Source organism: Vicugna pacos, chromosome 12 (assembly GCF_048564905.1).
Source record: "Vicugna pacos chromosome 12, VicPac4, whole genome shotgun sequence".
Taxonomy (NCBI): domain Eukaryota; kingdom Metazoa; phylum Chordata; class Mammalia; order Artiodactyla; family Camelidae; genus Vicugna; species Vicugna pacos.
This window is the reverse complement of record NC_132998.1, coordinates 40,095,558-40,117,435: the sequence shown is the minus strand read 5'-3', so window position 1 is coordinate 40,117,435 and position 21,878 is coordinate 40,095,558. Positions and strand designations below refer to the sequence as shown.

The 21,878-nt window shown below is 37.3% G+C and overlaps 1 long non-coding RNA gene across 2 annotated transcripts in view; it reads left to right on the top strand.

Moving 5' to 3' along the window:
* The window catches only part of LOC140700219 (uncharacterized), a 390,592-nt gene that overhangs the window by 115,920 nt on the left and 252,794 nt on the right, over nucleotides 1-21,878 (top strand). Inside the window, exon 1 of one of the 2 annotated variants that reach the window (XR_012078550.1) lies at nucleotides 20,898-20,946. The exons of the other annotated variant lie outside the window; for it this stretch is intronic. This is a non-coding gene — a long non-coding RNA (uncharacterized lncRNA). Of the gene's footprint in view, nucleotides 1-20,897; nucleotides 20,947-21,878 lie in introns of those variants that run through there. 2 annotated transcript variants of the gene reach the window in all.

The following is a 21,878-nucleotide window of genomic DNA, read 5'->3' as shown; positions in this document are numbered from 1 at the left end:
TGCTGGCTGCCATGACAACATTTTTTTACCCAGGTCCCTTTCACCAATGTCTGGCTCTCCTCTCATTGTCCTGCTGAGGACCACCCTCCACAATCTCCTACTTCTTTTTTTCTTGTAAGGCCTATTACAATTCACCTTACTTTTTAAAAATCACATATTTATTATACATATGCTTTTGAAAAATTAGAAAATACAGATAAACAAACAACAAAAAGGAATACCCAAAACAAAATCAAACAAACAAAAACTGCTTGAACCATAATTCTTCTACTGAGAGATACCCATTGTTAACGATTGCAATACTGCTACAACTTCAGGTTGCTTCTGTTTTTCTGAACACATTCATAAATGGCATCAGTTTGTAATCCTGATTTATATCCTTCACTTTATCATCATCTTTCCATTTCTGTGAGTAATCATCTTCATCCTTATGTGTATTTGGTTGTTAGAAGCTGTTACATTAATTGAACTTTATATCAAATGTCTCAGTTCACTACTTTTAAAAGTTACTTGTTTGTTTCTTTCTTTCTTTTGTTGAAGTATAGTCGATTTACAATGTGTTAGTTTTCTGGTGTATAGCATAGTGGTTCAGATATATAGATATAGATATAAATACACCTTTTCATATTCTTTTTCATTACAGGCTGTTACAAGGTATTGACTACAGTTCCCTGTGCTATACAGTAGGACCTTGCTGTTTTATTTTATATATAATAGTTAGTATCAGCAAATTCTGAACTCCTAATTTATCCCTCCACCCCACTTTCCACCTGGTAACTGTAAGCTTGTTCTCTAGGTCTGTGAGTCTGTTTCTATCAGTTCATGTCATTTTGTTTTTAGATTCCACATATAAATGATACCATGTAGTATTTTTCTTTCTCTTTCTGACTTACTTCACTTAGTATGATAATCTCTAGGTCCATTCATGTTGTTGCAAATGGAAATATGTCATGTAGCAAGTGAAAGCATCCCTTGCGGTTTGGTTGGTATATATACAATTCTTTATTTGATTTATTTCAAAGTAGTTTAATATTGGTTGATGTTTCTCTTTGAAGATTTCTTTATAGCAACAGATACTCCAGTAATTTGAGAGATTTGGATATATATACAGTGATGTGCCTTGATACTTATATATTCTAGTTAGGGGGAAAATTTGTATTTATTTTGTAAGCAAATAGAGATTATAGTTGAACAAAAAATGTTTTCTTAATATGCATCTATCCAAAATTAATTGGTGACTTCATTAGAAATGAAAGGCTTTTAACCTAATGTAACTTAAAATCCTTAGTTTTATAATATTGTCTCTTTAAAGTTACCATTCAACACTTTTCAGCCTCTTGAAAATTATTAATTAATAGTACTATTTAAAATATTTTATAAACAAAGCACTACTCTAGAACAGTGCTGTTGAAATACACAGTTCTAAATTTGGAAATGAAATATATCAGAAAAATGTAATATGAGCCACAATACAAGCTACATAAGTACTTCAAAAATTTTTAGTACCTTTATTAAAACAGTAGGAAAAAATTCCAGATGACAATAATTAATCTTAATAGTATATTTTATTTATGACCCAATATATTCAATGTATTACTACATCAATATTTAATCAAATAAAAAGTTAATAAGATATTTTACTTTTTTTATATTAAGTCTTCTAAAGCTAGTATATATTTTACACTTACAGGACATTTTACTTTGTACTTAACTACATTTTGAGTGCCCAGTAGCTACATATGCCTAGTGTCCATTGTATTGAAAGGCCCAATCCTAGGCATCAACAACTGTGATAATAATAATTAACCATACAGATTTAAGATGAAAGTCCAGATTAAGAATCTAACCTTTTAAAAAATCCAGGTTAAAAAAAATGATTTGCCCTATATTTCTATGGGTGTGGATTTATGAGGCAGTTGGTTCTCTGGTTAGAAATCCAAGCTAAGGTTAAGCAAAAAGGTAGCTAATAAGTCTCAATTAAAAATTAGCCTGGACTGGCAATTAACGATTATGTCATGGCAAGTACAGAGCAGATATTTCATGTGGTGTTTCATGTGATTGTGATCTTTGATTGTTTGGGATCATAGAACTTAGTCTTTTAGCATTATGCTGTTACTAAGCAAGTTGGCTATGGATATGTTTCCAACAGGGCACTGAAAAACTTCAGTAGACTGATTAACTATTTGTATGAGATTACTGTGTTTTGTTAGGAAACCATAACTTGGCGATATCTATACAAAGATATGAGGCAGAAATAGGACAGAAGACATGAAGAATATGCCAATATCCAGATTTCACTTAATCTCTTTTCTATCACAATAAACAGAGGATTGGGAATTTCTGTTCAAGGGGATTGGAGAAGTGAGCAGCACTCAGCTTTATTAGAGGACACCTTATTTTATTGATAGGATTTGTAATTCTGTTACTGCTTATGTATGCAAATGATAGAACATTTCTTTGGGTAAATTGGAGTGCCTTTAATTCATCTTTGTAAACTCTTTACATAATACATTTGGAAATGAATGAATAACAGTAGTAATTAATATTAATAATATGTAGCCATCTCCTTTCTTAAAAAAATAAAATGAACATAAATATCACATATTAAAAAATGACCTACTACTAATAATGAAAATAGAATTATAAAAAGAGACACACACTCACACTCACGCATAGGAAAGATTAAGCAACATCAGAATAATACTCCAAAATATTCATTCCCTGGAAAACACATGTTCCCCAAAGAGAAAAGAACACCCGAATTCAATTAAAAATGTTTTTAACCAGACTGTGTGAGAAGTAAGTGATTTGGTAGTAAACAAGTCCACCCATGACCCAGACTGAATTGGTTGACTTAATCAGTCCTTTATAACCCTTAAACAATTTTTTTAAATACTGAAATATTTAATTGAAAAATATCCAAATGAATGTTTTATTGCATGTCTTAAATCCAGCAGTCCTTCCAAAGACTTGAGTTCACAGAATCAAGTTATTAAAATTGTGTTTCATGTTTGATAAAACCAAAATAGTAAAGCACCAACATTAATGAGAGCATTTTCCTTAGCAGAGAAGCTCAGGCATATTTATTTACTATTTACTATCCAGTTTCCCCATAACAAGCATTTCTCCATTTACTTAGCTCATTAAGAAAAATGTGATTTGATTTTTATCCTGCATACATAAAGATTGCTTCTCCCACTTAACTTCTGATTATGAAAAAAGATGTCAACTGGCGGGAGGAAGGTGATGAACTTTACATTTATATACTTTATAGTTACAACTTTATGATCAGGAGAAGAAAAACCAGCAGGGAAATACACAAAACACTGGATCATGCAGAGCTCAAAGGGAAAAGGGCAGAACTCCTCAAAGGCAGGAATAGAAAACATTTAGAGCAAAATACTAAAATAAAAATCATAAGAAATTAGAAAACTAATATAAACATTTAGAAATTATTTCTAAACCTGTTTTTCTTGTGTTGGTAAGGAGAGAGCTACATTTATCAGTTTTTTATTCTGTCTCTCATTTTGTTCCTCCTCTACTCTTTATGATCTACACGGCTACACAACCTTGCAGCTTGCAAAAAATCTTCTATGAATAGTTCTGCCAAAAAATATTACTTCAGGTTGACAATAGTAAAATTTTAAAATTTGAATACATAGTAAGAAATCATTTCCAGAACTGTGTTCTGTGGAACAATGCTACCACTAAAAATTCAGAAGAAGAAAACTCCTTGGTCAAAGTTTGGGGGAATATTCCATATTATTTCTCTTACAGATTTAACAATGGGCTTTTCTATATTAAAGTTTCGATAAATCCTGCAGTAAAGACTTTGTATGGCCTAATGTTTCCTAAATGTATTTAAATAAGAGGGCTTTTTAAAATTGAACGTCTTGTGGAACAAATGTTTAAGGAAAAAAATATTTGGGGAAATACTACTGTAAACCCATAATATTTACTTTGGTTACAGCTCCAGATCTTTGAGTATTCTCAAATTCATGAAACTCAGAAATTAAGAAGCTGAGAAACAGATGTTTGAGGATCAGCTAGACTAGCAAAGTAACTTGCTTATCAAAATTAACATCACAGCCCATGATATACAAATTTATGCTAGTTGCTTTAATTACAAGATCTTTGTTTCTCCAGATGTTTATGTCTCAGAAGAGCCATAGGGTGGTAGTGGTTTTATTCTCAACTATAGTTGAATAAATCATGAAATTGTTTTGGTCACTGATAAGTAGTTGAAACTGTAAATAATAAATCTGTAATGGCCAAGGATTAGTGTTGCAGCATAGCTACTTAATAGCTGTATGACCTAGTTACTTAACATCTCTGTGCCTCAGTTTCTACATCTATGATTGGGATGATAGTATTTCCTAGCACATAGAATTCTTATAAAAATTGAATGAATTAATACTTGTGAAGTTCTTAGAACAGTGCTTGTAGTGTGATAAGCACTATTTCAAGGTTGCTAAATGAAATATAAAATATTTTCTTCATCAGTCTTATGCACCAACATAGATGTCATAGATTTGGATTTTGAAAACTGTGGGTGGTGGTTTTGGTCTCCCCACATATGATAGGAGAATGGGAAAGAAGAGAAAGAGAAGCAAAAAGACTGCCTGCCTCACCTACCACAGCAGATGCATCAGTTGCTCCACATCCACAGTTGCGAGAGAATTTCTTTTTTGTCATTTGTGGGGTTTGGTTTGCTTGTTTAAATATAATCTTAGAACCAGCATCAAAAAGTGAAGTTGAAACTCCTATGGGACACCCTGACTGCTGGAGTCAGAATCTGAACCTGTGCAGGTGTGGCTCAGAAATGTGTGTTTAACAGGTACTTCCAGTGATTCCCAGACAGACTGGAGTTTCAGAACCTCTACCAAACACCGTTCAAACTCTGTGGTTGTGCAGGGCTCCTTTTGGTCGGCTTCGTCTAGTCTGTTCAGATTCCCTCCGTTGGTCTGCCCAAACACAAATCTCAAAACCAGTGGCTTAACTACGTAAGGAACTTCCCCTCTAGTGATGACAAGCCTGCAAGAGACTGTGCAGGGTCAATAGAGCTGTTCTCTCATGTCTCAGGACTGTAGTCTTCTGGCATCTTTCTGCTCTGCCTTGTGGTCACAGGGCATTATCCTTCCTCTGGGCATCAAGTTTACATTCCAGGAAGGGAAAAGAGCAAAAGGCCCAACCTAGCTGAGCCTACTTTGCTTTTAAGGTGTTTGCCTGGAGCCTCACTTGACAAGGGCCCGTTTTAACTCATTAACCAGGCCTGGGCTATACTGTCATTCTTCATCCTCATTTGAAAGGAAAACCAGGAAATGTCATGTTTTAATTGGACATATTTTTATGCCCAACAAAACTGCAGTAGGCTCTTTGATATACTTTACCTCCCAGTCCCTCGAAATTGTTTTCTCAGCCTTCCTGCCTCTGTGAATACAGTTTACTTGAACAAGACTACCCTTCCTTACTTAATTATTTTATGAACTTTTATTCCTTCGATATCAGTTCACATCATCCATTCCTCTGTGAAAGGTTTCCATCTCATCCCAACAACCCCTCCCTTCTCATTTCATATCCATAGCACTCTACTGGAGCACCAGCATGTATACCAAATCAGTAGTCTGACATCACCTTGAAGGCTGAGATGGCGGGCTTATGCCCAAAGGCCAACTACAGCAGTTAACTCATAACTGCTTAGTAACTGAATGAATGAATAAAGGAATGAATGGAATAAACAAATGAATATACAGAATTTGAATGAACAACTAAGCTTATGAATGAAGAGTGGAACATTACTCTTTTGAGTAAAATAGTGACTTCTATTAGATTCTGCCACACTTTTGTAGTTATCATTCAGAGAAATAGCTGCTTATATTTGGGAAGCTATTATATTATGAAATTAAATGAAAGTAAGGAGGAATATAGCAAAAACAATAAATATGTGAGCTCCTCTGGCAGAGGACCCATGTTTATTATCTTTCTTTCATCTCTATTGCTTCACCCCATGAAGGGCTTGATTCAAAGTAGGTTTTTAATAAATGCTGAATGAATGAGCATTGACTTAAAAGGAAAAGAGAATAATCAAAGAGTTAGCAGGCTGCTTTCATTTCTTAAAATTACAGCAGTATATCATTAATGCCATTGCTCTGAGTGAATAATTTTAGGGTGCAAATAGATAAGTAATTAACAGTAACAACTAGTATTGCTCAAAATGGTGCTATATAGGAAGCTGGTATTTTTAACTTCTTTTAAGATATGCGGGGTAACTGCACCAAACACTGAAGCTTATGCTTTGCATTTGTAGTACTGCCACATATTGGAATTTATTTACTTCACTTAGTAAGGAGAGGATGCTAGCTAGTGCTTTAGATTTTACTGGGTAGATAATTATAAATAAAAAACAGGTGCTTTGCTTTTTAATCTTGCTTTGCTTTCTAGACGTGGCCAAAGGGAGATCAGTAGGAGGGGAACAGGAAGCGATTTTGCTGGGAAAGAGACTTTTCTCATCATATGTTTGAAAACACCCTTTAAGTGAATGATGATATTCTGTATCATCAAGGAATTAACAATTTAGCCAAAGATACTTGTTTAAAAACGCAAACCTGTAATAGTGGTAGTAAAAGGTAGTATGAATGCAAAACTTAGTGGTTTATCAAGGATTTAGATGCAAGGTTGTTAAGGAGTTTGGAGGAGAGTTCAATATCAGAGAAGGCTCTAAGAAAGGAAGCAGGATTGATACAATTCTTAAAGATTATATAGCAACTTGATTAGAAGATGGTAGTGTAGAACTTGATTAGAAAGACATGGTAGTGTAGATGTGGACACTCTAGGCTGACCAAGTAGCATTTGCAAAAGCAAAAAAAAAGAAAAAAGAAAAAACAAATTGATGCTTCTGGGGAATCCAATGCTGTGGTTAGGAGATAACTGGAGGTAAGTAGATACAGATTAAACTAGTCCTCAAAAGCCCCAAAGAGTAGTTGATTCTTTAGGGGAGAAACACTGCAGATTCACTGTAGGTTCTTGAGCAAGGGAGTGGCACCAGATACGGAGTTTCCAGTACATTTAGCACAGGGGAGAGGGGCAGAAGACTAGCAAGAGAGTGAGGAGGGTGCTTTTGAGCTCAGTGTATGGATGGGGACAGAAGCAATAAAAAGGAAGGGGAAAATTTAAGAGAGTTAAAATAAAGAATTGACAGAAAGATTAAATAGGATGACTGTTACTCCTGGCTTCCCAGGAGCATCCAGTTTATATCTGTTGTACCAGTTTTATTGATAGCACTCCTTTCATTTGGATGATCAGTTGTACTGTCATTTTATATACTAGAGAACAGCTCCTAGCCCAGGCAGCTATGATGATGAAACCACCTTGCAGCACTTCTCACAAATACTGGGAAGATGGGCATCTAGAACAGGGAAGAATTTTCAATGTATAGATGCCTGATAGATAGTTTAGATAACAGACAAACTGAAATGGTTATGTGCTGTTTGAAAGTGAGGCCGCCATACTTCTCTGGATTTTGTACTGGTCTATATTTCTCAAAACCAAACCCAAATAAAGCATTTTAATGTTTCTTAATACTGTTGAATGAATTCAAATCTTAACAGTATTGCTAATGCATTTTCAGAATATCATTTCAACTTTTACTACAAATTATATCAATTATATCCTTACCAAGCTTATTAGAATCATCATAATCTGAGAGATTCTGGTAATTTGAAGATATTTGACATAAAACATGAATTCTTTCACTTGTTTTAAAGACATTTTTATTGGATACATAATAATAGTACCATTTACAGTTAAAAAGTATATTTATTTAGCCTGATAATGTCATATGGTACGGTATATTGAAGTATACAGAAAACATTTGGTTTATTTTCAGAAAACAATCCAAATTTTAGCACTGTATATTTCACCAAATTAACAAGAATACAAACTGAATCACACTTCCAAGGTGGCAATGGTCTTTAGTTCAGGGTGTGATTTTCTCTCCTAGTCTTTGTGAATATATTGATGAGGTTTATTTACTTAATAATCATTGGACAAGCACAAGGTCTTTGTTTCTCCCCCAAATCTACCACTGCTGCAAGTACACTTTCAACTAGAGATCTCATAAGTTGTTAAATACAATGTTATCTCTTTATGATGACACAGAAGGTGTGAAAAAAGGATTGCTTTCAGTTTTACAGAGAAACTCTGAGGGGTTATAGTGAATTAAGGGGCAGAATTTGGACCATGATTTGTATAAAACAAATGATAGAATTAATACAATCAGGATTCCACTGAATTTTCAAAGATATCTCTCAAATTCTGAATGTAGGTATTTCTTGTATCACCTGTTTAAACTTCACAACATAGACTGTCAGAGGAGACAGCCAGTGTAGACTGATCAAGAAGTTAACCTTCATGAGTGTCATCAACAGCAGTTTCCCTGAGAGTAGGTGTAATTTACTGAATGAACATCCATCCATCTTTACCTCCAGAAATATGAGTAATGTTCTTATATTTTTAATTTGCTCTTGGTCTCTATCTTAAAGAGCCTGTGTAAGTAGCTGGAAATTAAATGAATAGAAATGTATGCTTGAAATTCAAATAGTGGCGTGGGAAAATATTTTTACTATGTATTAATATAGTTAATACATCTCTGATGTCTTCAGGGGAAATTGAATAGTATTTTATTGACTAAGATCAAACAATCTGTAATTACCTACCCAGAGGCACAAAGTAAAATTGCAGCAAGTAGAGGCAGTGTTAGGTTGCATCACATAGGCAGGCACTATTCTGGTATATGCCTGGGCACATCCTTGGGAGCTCACATAAGGTTTACCAAAAAGTCCACCCCACCAGGCGTTATATAACAAGGACTTAGTTGCTCTTCTCTGCCCTGTCCAAGTCTGTGTCTTTTTACATTTGAAGTCCTCAACAAACCTCAAGTAATGGGAAAACAGAAACCAGGTAGTTCTTGTTAGTTGAAATGTATTGTTTTGTTTTGTTTTGTCTTTTCTTTCTAGCTTACATAAACTAGGAAATTTGTCAATCCATTATCTATCTTAGTAGTTGCAATATCCTGGGTAAGCATGAAGCATTTTGGCATGATTCTTATGGTCTGAATGTTTTGTTCTCCTATATATAAATCAAGATACCTTTATCCCCTGCTGGATAAAATGCACAAGTCCTACCCTGAGACTGAAGGATCTTCCTTCAGGATCTGGCTCCAGCCTGCATTTCCTGAGACTCTCCACCTTAGGCCCTGGACTCCAGCCTTATAAAATTATCTGAAATGCCTGAGTGTGCCATGTCTTTCACAACCTTGTGGCTTTGTTTTGTGACCTTTGAAGTCAGAGTGATTTTTAAGATTACAAATTAGATCACTTTACTCCTCTCTTTTTAAATCCTTCCATGGCTTCGTTGAGGTTGTTCATGGGTATTCCTCTGCTAGCCCCCGCTTACCTCTCTAGAGCCTAGTAGGCCTCTCCAGGCTCTTTTGTTTATGTTCAAGCCAGGCTCATCTTTAGACACAGCTGATTACTGCCTCAGGGCCATTAGACATGGTATTGCCTCTTAATGCTCTTCCAACTCCATAAGCCACTTAGGCCAGTTAATTCTCCTGTCATCCTCCGGGCTTTAACTTCAGTGTCACTTCCTCAAGAAGTATCCCTGCTTCCCTCTTATCCTCTGTATGCCCAAATTAAATCTCCTTAGCAGAGGTTTTTTTGTACTTTTAAAAGGTAAGTCACCTGTAGTTAATCCTTCAAATTCCCACTCAAGTGAAAAATGCATTGCTGGCAGAGACCTTATTCTCTTGCTCACTCTTTTATTCCAGTCTGTAGCACATGGCCTAGCCCACAGTGGTGTTAAGTGAGCGTTTGATGATTGATCTATGTTGTTTCTGCGGTCTAGAATTCCATCCACTGGTGAAATGCTCTTCATTTTTCAAGACACAACTCAAATGTTACCTCCTTCGAGTAACTACCCTGGGTCCCTCACTTAGAATTCGGGTTTACTTTCTTCCCATAAGTGCACTGTACAGGTTAGCATGTGCTAGGATGGGCTTCTCATGCAGTGTGAAGGTTCTGCGTCCTTCAACATGTCTGTCTTTGAGGACCGTGACTGTGACCCCTTCATTGCCCACTGCTGGAACCTATCATGGCACCTACATACAGTGAGCACTCAAAAATTATTTTTATTAATTAATGAAGGGGTTATTGAGGTTCTCAATCATTGCATTACTGTTTATTTCTCTTTGAGTAAATGAAATGGAAGAGGTAGAGCAAACAAGGATCTAGTCTGTATCCTGGGTCTAGGCTGAGCTCTATCACTAATTTACCAATAGAAAAATAGTCAACCTCTCTTATACTCAGTTTCTTTGTCTACAAAATAAGGGAGACACCAGCAATGATTTCTGAAGTCTCTTCTAGCTATTTAAAAAGTTGTAACTAAAGTAGTAAATGTAAGAGGTGTAGAATTTAAGAATAGTTTTAAATACATGACGTACATCTGTTTTTGTGACTGAATTTCTAATAACATTTAGTATATATTTAAATATGCCTTTCTTCTAAAGAAGAATTTTGGGGGAAAAATCTGATTACTTGAAATTTAAGGACTCATTGAATAAAACAAATCAGATGGCAAAACTCCTTGTATCTAGAGCAATTAGCACATATTGAGGTCCTGAACTAAACACTAGAGCAAAAAGAAGGGTAAGATGGAGCCTTGCCCCTCAAAGCTAACCATCTCAAAGGAGAAACAGACATTCCTATAATTAAATCCAGAATAACAGCTAACTCTTAAATGACAATTACTATGTGCCAGGCACTGTTCTAAGCAGTGTACAGCTGTCTCGTTTATTCTTTACAACTTGAATAGGAAATTGGTATTATTATCGTCATTTTGAAGATGAGAAAACTAAGAGATGCCAAGTGACCATCTATGATTAAACAACTAGCAAGAAGCAGCAGGACTGAAATTTGAATCCAAGAAGTCTGGCTCCAAAGTTCATGTGCTTTAATATCGTATTCTAAAACCCTACCTTTTCATACACATCAACGTGATCCAGGAAATAACAGTTCCATGTAAAAGGTCATAAAATATTTCAGAGGAGAAGTAATTCATTTTATTGAGAAAGTAGTGGCTTGGGAAAGCTTAAGTAAGGAGGCAATATTGGAAGCTGAAGACAGTCTACTACATGGAGTTCTGAATCAGAAATATGCTTTTTCCCACCATGTACCAGCTACGTGGATGTGGTCCAGCTACTTAAACTCTCTGAGCCTGAGTTCTCATCTTCAATATCAAGACAATATATCCCACATCATAGATCTATTATGAGAATTAAATCAGATAATATATATTAATGTATATTCCCCAAATGGCTACAACAATATCTTGATCTCACATGTAGTCCCAGAACCTGCCATCAAGAGATGGAGTCTACATCCCTCCCCTTAAACCTGGGCAGACCTATATGACTGCTTTAGACAAGAGGATATGGTTGAAGTGGTGCTATGTGACTTTTGAGGCATGTCATAAAAAGTAATACAGCATCCACCTGGCTCTTGGGATTATTAACCTTGAAATGGAGCCATGAGCTCTGAGGACACACAGGACACACAGAGACACCCAGTGAAGGGGCGCTAAGGCTCCTGGTCCTCAGCCCTGGCTAACTCTAACTTCTCCGCATGTCAGTGAGCCATCCTGAAAGCAGATTCTTCGGACCTCAACTGAGCTGATGCTGGGTGAAACAGAGCCCAGCCCGTATTGGAGATATATGAGCAAAATAAATGACAGTTATTGATGCAGGTCACTAAGTTGTGGTATGAAGCAAGAGATAACTGGAAAGCATTTAGATCAGATAATATATATAAGGTACTTATGATGTATGACATAATACATGCTTAACTAAAGTTGGATATTAACTGGTAATATTATACTGTGGAAGTTAGGATGACAGACCTGGGAGTCAAACTGCCTGAGTTTAGATTACAGATCTACTGCTTTCTAGCCATGTAACTTCAGGGAAGTTATTTAACCTCTGGATGCCTAAGTTTCTCATTTGTGAATGGAGATGATAATTGTACCCACTTCACAGGGTTGTGGTCAGAATTAAATAAGTTGCAGTTCTCCAGATAGGCCATGATCTTCATCGCAGCCAAGCCTTTGTCATAGATGTTCCTCCACCTCCAACTCCCTGGTATAGGTCTCAGTTAGCTAGACCATCCCCTCAGAAACTTTTGACCTTCCCAGTTTAGAGTCCCCTTTCATGTGCTCCCGTGGGCCCATGTGCTGATTCTTTGCTGACCCGTGTGTTGGGCACAGCTTCCTTGCTCTGCAGGTACCTCTGTATGTGGTCAGGGCCACAGCCTGTGCCTCTGTCACTGACACTGAAGCACAGATCTGTTTTAAACTTAAGGCTGTCAAGTGAGAAAGAAGACTCTTCTTCCCCTGCTCACACCTTTTTCTTTTTCTTTTTTCTTTTCCCTGCACCATTCTGAAGAAGACCTAAAGCAATGCTGCTTATGGCTCAATGTCATACTAAGATCCTAGGAAACTGGCCTTTCAGATTCAGCATTCACATAGAGGGACTGGCCATGAGTCCACGGGCCAGTCTGGCAGGAATTTACAAAGAGCAAAGACTGCTGTTTCCAGAATTACCTTTCCTCTATGACCACCAAAGTTCTGCTACTGCCCTAAACTTTTTCCCCAGGCTCTTTTTGCTCAGAATAAATGAATCCCCAGGGGGCTTCAGAAATCCTTCATGGAAATATATTTTTTGAGATCTTATTCCAACATTTCAATGAAAATGACCAACCTGTTCTAAACCTCAGTAATAGATATGTGCTAGGTGAAAGCTCGGCTCTCCATTGTAATATCAGTTGAGAAAAAAATACCTCCCTTGCATACTCTGTGGACTCATGTGTGTATGTCTATGTGTCTGTGTATGTGTTTCTTTTAAGGAAGGGATGGTTTTCAGTTTCTTTCATTGTAATAATATCTATTCTTGCTTTTCAGGCTAGTTAAATGCAGCCTCATGTGCAGAAAGCAAATTAAGTCAGTGGCAAGGAATGATGAAAAGAAAAGTTGGCCCAAGAGCACACAAAGGCATCAGCAGGTGTGAATATACTACCCAGAATGGTTCCTATAAAAGTCAGGAAATGGTCCTCAAGCTAATAAAAGTTCAGAATTAGTTACTGGAGCTTGTAAGACCTTACTATGCATTATAGCCTCTCCTGTTTAGTCAAACATCTCTTACGTTTTCTGGCATTTAAATGAAAATGATTTCTGGATTTATTGCATTTTTAAAATTCAGCTTAAAGTCTTAATGAAAAGTAGCACAAATTTGTGATGTGAATATTAGATATCAGTTTAGTGCCCAATACAGTCCATGTTCATTCTCACCTTCCCTGACCATGACCCCACTCACATTCATTCATTTGTTCACTCAATAAATATTGAGCAACCATAGATACTATGTAAATAAATGAGCATGGCTGTGTTCCAATAAAAGTGCATTTATGGCCATTTATATTTGAACTTGATATAATTTTCATATATCATAAAATATCATCTTTCTGTTCATTTTATTTCCATTTACAAAAAATGTGAAAACCATTTTTAGCTCATAGGTCATACATTGACAAGCAGAGGGGTTGGATTATGGCTCCTGAACTATAGTTTGCTGACCTCTGGTTTAGAGAATGTGGCAGATAAGATCCATTGAAGGATGAGTAGGAGTTTTCTAAGCAGATGAAGGTATTCTAGGTTAGGGTAATAGCATTTGGCAGAGACACAAGTGGCATGAGTTTTTTGAAGAGCCTTAAATAGTATCACTGGCACTTATAGTTGGAGAGGGGAGAAGGCAAAGGGACAGAAACTGAAGGCTCCCATCACCATACTGGGAATTTGACCTTTACTAAGTAGGCAGTGGGGAATCACTGTGGAATCTGTGGCATACTGAGTTTTGCATTTTAGAAAGATCATTCTAGCAACAAGGTGAAAAGCTGATGAGAGTAGTCCAAGCGAGAAGGAAAAAAAAATGAAGCAATGATTGGTAATTCAGCAAAAGACACACAGAACTGGTCAACTAGTAGTTCCATGAAATTGTCTGTTTTCTCCTCACACATCATGTCCTTTCCTAATGCAGAACCACAGAGGATGTTATTCCTTCTTTCTGGAATTTTTTACTTCTCTTTTATCACAACTCCTTTTCATCCTTTAGGTTTTAGTTTCAGTGTCACTTCTCCAGAAAAGCCTTGGCTGACCCTTCAGATCAGAATTTACAGCCCTGTGATATACAAGAGGACCTTGTACCTCTTTGTAGCAATGATCACACCCAAGATATCTACTCAGTGTCTGCCTTCTGGGCCAGACTGTAAGCCACACATCCACCACTGCTGTATCCCGGTGCCTACTTCAGAGTAGGTGCTCAGTGAATATTTGCAGTGTCCATGAGCCAAGTAAAAATATATTGAATGAATAAATGATGGGAAAAACCATACAAGTCAGTGAATTTTCAGGATATGTTTCCCTGACTGTGAAGACTTTGCAATAAAGTTTGGCAGACAATCCCTGCAGTAGTTTAATGAAGAGCTGAGCTGTGGCATCAGAGTCTAGGTTTGGAAAACCCCTTCCCTACTAGTAGCTTTCTGACTTTAGGGTGTCACTCAATGCCTAAGAGTCTCTATGTCTCAGCTATTAAAAATAAAAGGGTAATGATTCCTACTCTGCAGAGATTTGGGGGAAGATTTGAAATGATGTACATAAAATATTTAGCATAATTCCTGGCTCATAGAAGGAAAATTTAAAAATACTACTTAGAAAAAGGAATTTTTTTCAAATGAATATTACAGATAATAAATTGCTTAGTAATTTAAAGAGAGATATGCAATTAGCAACCAGCGGAGCTTGAGATGGTAGTAAGAACATAATAAACATTCGTCAATTAATTGAACAGTGGATAGTTGAGTGCATTCCCAATGAGACAGATGGGACCTGGTACTTGGGACCCTGGGCTGCAGTGCTTGCACTGGAATGAAACAACAGAATGCAGAGAAACTATAAGGGACTGAAAATAACTGTGTGTATGTGCAGTTGGGGCGAGTTATGAGCAATAAGATACAAAGAGACCAAAAACCCTACTGCCACACAGCACCACCAAGCGGGTGGGCAGGCCACCTAAGCCAACCCTCCAGCCCAGCCCCTGGACCCGCCCCTACCCTCACCCCATTTAAGGGCCCAGCTCGTCCCTTCTCGGGGAGGGAGCAAGGGACTCTGTTACTGGGTTTTCATCCCTCCTGCTGCAGCACAAGTCCTAATAAAGCCTTGCCTGAGTTCATCGTCTGGCCTTTTATCAATTTCTATTGATTAAGGAGGCCAAAAATCCTGGTCAGTAACAACAAAACACATGAAATGATCAATAAATACTATCAATGGTGATGTTCCTGTTGGCCAGATTTTCACATCTGCTTTATTCCATTGGTGTCGTAGTGTGGCACTGTGGCATTTAACATGGCCAATCATACTATTAAAAAAATGTTAGTCTGAGGATGTTAGAAAGATACTACAAGCAGCCAAACCTAGTGAATCATAGCAAGAGAGAGTCCTTGAGAAATGATTTGTTATGTAGGTCCAGTTGAGTTATTGTAAAACAGCATGAGTTCTGTAATGCATCAACATGGTAAGGCTTCAGAGAATCAAAAAGAAAAGTAAGCACATGAGTGCTGGAAAGTGATGTGACAGATGAGGCACTGAGGCAACACATGGATCCTGTGTAGGATAGAAAGGCTAAAAGTAGCTTTTCTCCTAGAAAATACCCACAACTCCCCAGAAAGAGAAACACATGTTTTCTATTTGCCTGGTGAGTGTGTGTACTCATTTCACCACTGTGACTTCCTGAATACACCCTGGAAGCCAGCGACTTTCTGAACTCACAATGAATTCCACTCATCATCTTTTATTCTTAAAATTACTTGCGTAAGAACACCTCAATGAACTCCTAAAACATATTCACTTCCCACTCAGATAAGGGGTCTACTTACCTTCTCAGAACTTGAGGATCTTCTCTGTCTTCCAGGGCAATAAGAAGGGCAGACACTGCCCCTGTGTAAAAGTGTGCCGCCCACGACTGTTTGCCCAGCATCCTCACTTATGTGTCTCGATTTTCATTTGGCATACTGCCTGTGCTCTCAGGGACTCTTCTCTGTCACATCACAAGCTATACAGCAGCTGAGCTTACCACCCTGTCTTTAACTGGAAGCCTAAAGCCTTTCAGGGTCCTTTTTTGTTGCTCTGTATAGGCTGAATTACCAAAATGGGATAAAGCAGATCCTGTTACACATATTGGCTGCATTCCTTTGGTTTTGTACAAGAGCCCTCCAAATCTAACCATAGGATATCAATGAACTGAGCATCCAATCATATTTGTAAGAGTCAGGGCTTAGACCACCTGAAAGTATCTAATATCTCTCTTTGGCGAGTTCACACATTTTCTTACAAATAGAACTACTTTTAAATCCTTCTACTGTACAGTGGGTTCATGTGAGGACAGACATTGCTTACTCGATACCACAGCTTTTCAGAGACTTTAAAGGCTGGATATACTTACTTTGTTCATAGGACTGATGATATCAAATGTTGTTTTAAGATTGATTTGTCTTTAAGTCCTGGTGTTAGAACTTAAATACTTAAACCAATCTTTTGTGGTTTTATTTTTTCCTTCTGTGCTATAAAACCTATGACCTGTCATCCCATACTGAGACGTAAAGAATCTATAGTCACATTACAGGCCTGGAATGTATGCTTAATAATGCGTTCCTTAGAGCCTTAAGTATAGCTAAGCTCTACCAATTGGTTTATAATTTCCATCTCCTTTCCCCTCCCTGTCTTCTTTCTTCAACTCAAACATGACACTTGGATTGGTTAATAGTCAGAAATATTTGATTTAAAAAAAAAGTTTTCCCGTTATTTATTTCCTCTCCTAGCAAAGATTTTTTTTTTAAATGTGAAGTTCTACTCTAAAATGTCTTGAGGTTTATGAGAAAAAGTAAGTCTAAGCAGTCCTTGAATTGTAAGAACTAAGAATTTTGGGAAGGGCAGCAAAACCAAGGCAGTCATCTGCCCCAAAGAGTCACTTGGCTGAAGTGTCTCCAGGACCCTGACAACCATATACAGAAATAAACAGCAGTTGATGACTCTGTGGTAAGTCATCCCAGAGAAAGCCCAGTTGTGTCACCATCTGAGAAAGATGTCATCATGAGATAGTTTATTAAGTGTCAGAGCCAAAAAGTGAAGAAAAATCACAAGAAACATTAAATTAAAAAATGAGAACCTTCCCAAGAATCCAAAGCATTTCCTTGTAATTATTTTTTTAACATTTTTTATTGATTTATAATCATTTTACAATGTTGTGTCAAATTCCGGTGTTCAGCACAATTTTTCAGTCATTCATGGACATTTCCTTGTAATTATGAGTGCTGTTTTATGCCTTTGGAACTAGAAGAAGGCAAACTAGTAATAATACAAATAATAGCACTTTTAATAATAGGAATAATGACCCTGAATAAAATCTTGGGAGCTTATTTTTTGCCACTGTGCTAAGTGCTTTCCATATATTATCTCTTCCCTTTTAATCCTCACATTAACTATGTAGAGATTATCTCCATTTTACAGATAAGGAAACCCGAAGAATTAAATGTCTAATTAGTAGCTAGTTAATAGTAGTGACAGTAGTTACAGTGATAACAGTAATAGCAATAATACACACTATTTTAAGGATATGTTATCCAACTTCACCCCCAATAACAGGCGAATAATATAGGTTCTAGAATTGGAAACTTTACACATGAGTAAACAGAGGCACAGAGAGGTTAAATAAATTTCCCAAGGGTACTCAGATAAATGGTAGACTTGGGATATGGACCCAGCCACTTGGTTTCATAATCAAGGCCACTAAGCATTATATTTTACCATTTCTCAAGAAGCACAGTATAAATAAATGTAGGCATTGTTCATCAAAACCCAGCTCAAAACAATAGCTTCTCATTTACTCTATTTCAATGATAAAACTCAAGTGGTATTAAGATGAATAAAATAGTGCACTCCTGGTTGCTGAAGCTCTCTAAGCTTGACTTAAATCAGCTAGAGACCAACCCTTTCCAATTTTCCCAGTACGTTCCCAGTTTTTAACACTGACAGTCCCACATCACAGGAAATCCTTCAGTTCTTGATAAACTGGGACAGTTGGTAATGATAATGTGGACTATGATCATTGCTTAATCAGTACCCGTACCCCCCACTCTCCAATATCAATTACTACTAGGTGTTACCAAGCAGAGAAATAAAACATCCATCATAAGAAGCAAATATACCATATTCTAAGGCTCCTGTTATAATACTTAGCAACTTTGTGACTTTCAATATCTCCAACATTCAGGCCTAAAAAGGACTCAGTAAACCTGAATTGAAATTAAGGAATTCACAGCCACTAAGAAAGAAATATACCACATGAATAATTTAATTCTTTCCATCCCCCCCCTTTTCTACCATACTATACAAAAGCAAGCCCCATCTTGTCTGGACAGATAGCCTAAATCCTAAAGGCTGTGACCGTCACTAAGAATTTGGGCCAAGAGTCAACAAGGGCTTTCTGCCAAGGGATCTAGAGAGTGGCCTCTTGTCCCTGGACAGACTGTTGTAAAATCTTCTCCAATTAATTTGTGTGTGTGTATGACTGAGAAAACCAGTCCTAGCAGCAAAAAACACAGACAGTGGCCCATCCATACCTGGTAAAGTTCAGCAGCTAATAGGACCTGTATATGTAACAATAGCCATAATCATTCTTAGTAAATAAAGCCCTACATCGTGAAAAAGAGAACTGAAACAACTTTAAAGCACTACATGAAAAATCCATATTATGTTAAAAGCAAATCACCTGCTCAGTTGCATTGACACATTCTCACAATAAGCATTTCTCTAGTACCTGTTATATGCTGCCTTTGCTCTAGAGACTTGGAAGATCTGAAAGTTACTAAGACAAAAATATGAAGTAAAATGTGCTAAAAGTACTACAGACAAAGTGCCACAAGACAAAGATGATCTCTGACATGGAAGCCTTGGAGCAGGAACTGAGTGTGCTAAGGAGACTAGGAAAAGGAAAGCCTCCCAGGCAGAGCAAATGTCATATGCCAACGTAAGGAGGGCAAATGGACTTGGTGTTCTAGAGGAGTTTCAGACAATTTTCTGTGCATGGGGCATAGCATAGGAGAGAGGGGTGAAAGGTAAGATGGGAAAACACGTAGCTTTGAACATTATTTGGATAACAGGTTTTCACATTTGTGTCCTGAATGCAGTGGGCATACAGTCATAATTTTATTAATGATGATACTAATAAGTAATTAATTGACCACTTCCTATATTTAGACACTTTGCTACAAGCTTTATTTTTAATTTCTTTATTTGTATTTATTTGGATATTACCTAGTTAGCATACGTAATCTATTACTATGTAGAATAAACATGTTTTCCAAAACAAAAATAGAAAATCAGTGAGGAGAGTGGCAATGTTTTACATTCTGGCAAAACTGTTTTCCTCCCAGCTTTACTTAAATATAATTGACATATAATGTTGTTTAAGTTTATGGTGTACAGTGTGATGACTTGATATACTGGTATATTGGGAAGTTGTTGCCACAATAAGGGTATTTACCACATCCATCACCTCACATAGTTATCTTTTCTTTCTTTTTTCTATTTATGATGAGAACTTTGAGCAACTTTTAAGTATATGGTACAGTATTGTTATCTATAATCACCATGTTGTGCATTAGACGCCAAGACCTTATTTATTGTATAACTGGACATTTTTAGCCTTTGACTGTTGTCACCCATTCTCCATCGCTGTCCCTGCCTTCCAGCAATTACCAATCCACTTTCTGTTTCTAGGAGTTTTTTTTTTTTTAAGAATTTTCGTATAAGAGCATAGAGTACTATGCTTTCTCTGACTTATTTCACTCGGCATAATGCCTTCAAGACTCATCATGTTGTTGCAAATTGCAGTAGTTCCTTCTTTCTCATGGCTGATTAACATTCCAGTGTGTGTGTGTGTGTGTATACACATACCTACCACATTTTCTTTATCCATTCACCTATTTTCAGGCACTTAGACTGTTTCTATGTCTTGATTATGGTAAATAATGCTGCATTGAACATGAGGGTGCAGCTATCTCTTCAAGATAGTGATTTCGATTATTAGGATATATATTCAGAGTGGGATTGCTGGATCATATTGTAGTACTATTTTTAATTTTTTGAGGAATCTCCATACTGTTTTCCATGGCAGCTGTACCACTTTACATCCCTCCAACAATGTCCACCCAGGTTGGGGAGCAAATTTGCACTTCCACTCCAGTGCTTAGCAGAGCCTCCAGTTCTGCCCCTCCAGGAAGTGTGGCCACAGAGATCCAGCAGCTGTTGTGCACATCCTAAGGCCTGCCTGGGCTGGAAGCCAAGCCAGCAATCCTGCCCAACTGTTGAGCACAGCCTCTGGCCTCATGTAACCAGAGAGCCAGAACAATCTCCATGAGCAACCTCAGAGCCTAGCCTACAGGACCAACCAGTCCCAGACTTGGAGCCCATTTTATAGCCCCCCCCCCTTCCAACAGCAGAGCTCAGCAATTGGCCAGCTGGTTTGATAGACACAGCCTGCAGCCTTGCCCAGGGAGGGAGCCCAGCCAGTGACCCCTTCCAATCAAGGAGCATAACCCACCGCCCCGCCCAACCAGGGCCACTGGACAGCAAACCTGCCAGACTGGGGAGCCCAGCTATGGCACTTCCTCTGTGACCTCAGAGCCAGGGGAGTAGCCACACCCAACCAGAGACCCTGACAGTAAGCTGAAATAAAAGGATGATAATTCATATCATAAAAACATGACTAGATAAAACTCATCAACAAAGGTAAATATATAAAGTGAGATTCTCTAATATTATAATAGTGGCCTGTAAATCACAACTCTGAAACTTAGAAAAAAAGAATGTGTAAAAGTAACAATAACTATCATAACTTGTTATTGGATATATAAGATAAAAAGATATAAATTGTAGCATAAGTAACCTAAAATGTAAGGGTTGCAGGGTGAGGAGAAGTAAAAGTTTCTGGATGCTACTGAAGGTAAATTGTTAACAGCTTAAAATAGGATGTTGTAAGATAGTCTATGTAAGCCTCATGGTGACCACAAAGGAAACCCTCTAGCGGATATACAAAAATTGATGATAAAGGAGTCAGGTCACACCACCACAGAAAGACATCAACTCACAAAGGAAGACAGCAAGAGAGGCAGCAAAGAACAAAGGGTCTACAAAACAGAAAACAGTGAACAAAATGGCAATAGTAACTCTTGTCCTATCAATAATTTAAACATAAATGATTTAAATTCTCCAATCTTGCAAATTTCTTTAATATCTGGTTTAAATATTGCTGGTTCTAGTATCAGCATTACAGTTATGACATATTAATTTTGGTTAAAGTTCATCTACTTGTCACATATTGGACTCTCTGCTGGACAGCAGAAATATGATGATGATGAACAAAACAAATGTGATCCCTCTATTCATGGAGCTTACAGACTACCAAGGGATGCGGTCCATCAACCATGATTATACCAATAATCTCCTAACTTCCCCTGCAATAACAGCTCTAAAGGGGATGCAGAGGATGCTGTCAGAGTGCCTGACCAGGAAACTGTTCTAGGCTAAGGAATTTGATGACAAAACAAATGTGATCCCTCTATTCATGGAGCTTACAGACTACCAAGGGATGCGGTCCATCAACCATGATTATACCAATAATCTCCTAACTTCCCCTGCAATAACAGCTCTAAAGGGGATGC